Here is an 829-nt window from a genome sequence, read left to right as displayed (position 1 = left end):
CGGGGAAAAGGAAACCCATCCATGCTTTCGCACATCACACACAGACACACACACACACACACACACACACACACACAGCGAGAGACAGAGAGAGAGAGAGAGAGAGAGAGAGAGAGAGAGAGAGAGAGAGAGAGAGAGAGAGACAGAGACAGAGAGACAGAGACAGGACTCCACCCAGCTGCGTTCAGGTTCTGGTGCCTGTTGCTCCATCGCACGAATTCCCAAGTTGTGGGACCCCCCTCCAGGTGCCTTGGGGAGCGCCTCCTGGGAGGCGATCCGACCTGTTGGCTCAGTAGCACTGCGCATAGTCACTCGGACGCTCCTTTGTGCAACAGGAGACCGGCGGGCTCCCACGCTCGCCCGGCGGCTTCCACGCAGCGCGCCCCGCTGGAGCCCTCGCCCTCTCGCCGCGGCTTCGCGGGTCCCCAGCCCCAGGCGCTCTTCGTGCAGCCGTGGCCGCGGTGCTCTTCGTCCTGTGCTCACGGCAGATGCACGACCAGTGACTGACTCGTTCCGGGGCCGGCGAATGGGAGCGAGCGCGGGCGGCTGGGGGAGGGTGGGTAGTGGCAGACGGCCGCTGGGATTATGAATGGGGGTGGGGGGCGAGTGTGGGGTTCACACCAGGCTTTTCGGCATCTGGCTGCGCCGGGCACGCAGGACTGCGCGTAATCCTCCGGCTCTGGTGGCAAGGGCGATGCCGTGAGCTCCCGGCTGGAGAGGGGCGGTCTGGCCAAACTCGCCTGGTGTCGCGCCCGTGGAGTCTTGCGGGAGGTCGACGAGGTAGGTGGCGGAGAATGACCGGGGGGCTGGCGGGGGGCGGGGGGCGATC

At 65.9% G+C, this 829-nt stretch overlaps 1 protein-coding gene across 1 annotated transcript in view; it reads left to right on the top strand.

Annotated features, from left to right (window-relative positions):
• The first annotated feature begins 661 nt into the window (after nucleotides 1–661).
• Nucleotides 662–829, top strand: part of PDE4B (phosphodiesterase 4B) — a 607,742-nt gene continuing 607,574 nt past the window's right edge. Inside the window, exon 1 of the mRNA XM_021712820.1 lies at nucleotides 662–780. The gene's annotated coding sequence lies outside the window, so the exon portion shown is untranslated. The remainder of the gene's footprint in view (nucleotides 781–829) is intronic.

Source organism: Carlito syrichta, unplaced genomic scaffold (genome assembly GCF_000164805.1).
Source record: "Carlito syrichta isolate Samal-C Ts95f unplaced genomic scaffold, Tarsius_syrichta-2.0.1 Scaffold303653, whole genome shotgun sequence".
Lineage (NCBI taxonomy): Eukaryota > Metazoa > Chordata > Mammalia > Primates > Tarsiidae > Carlito > Carlito syrichta.
This window is presented reverse-complemented; position numbering and strand designations above follow the sequence as displayed.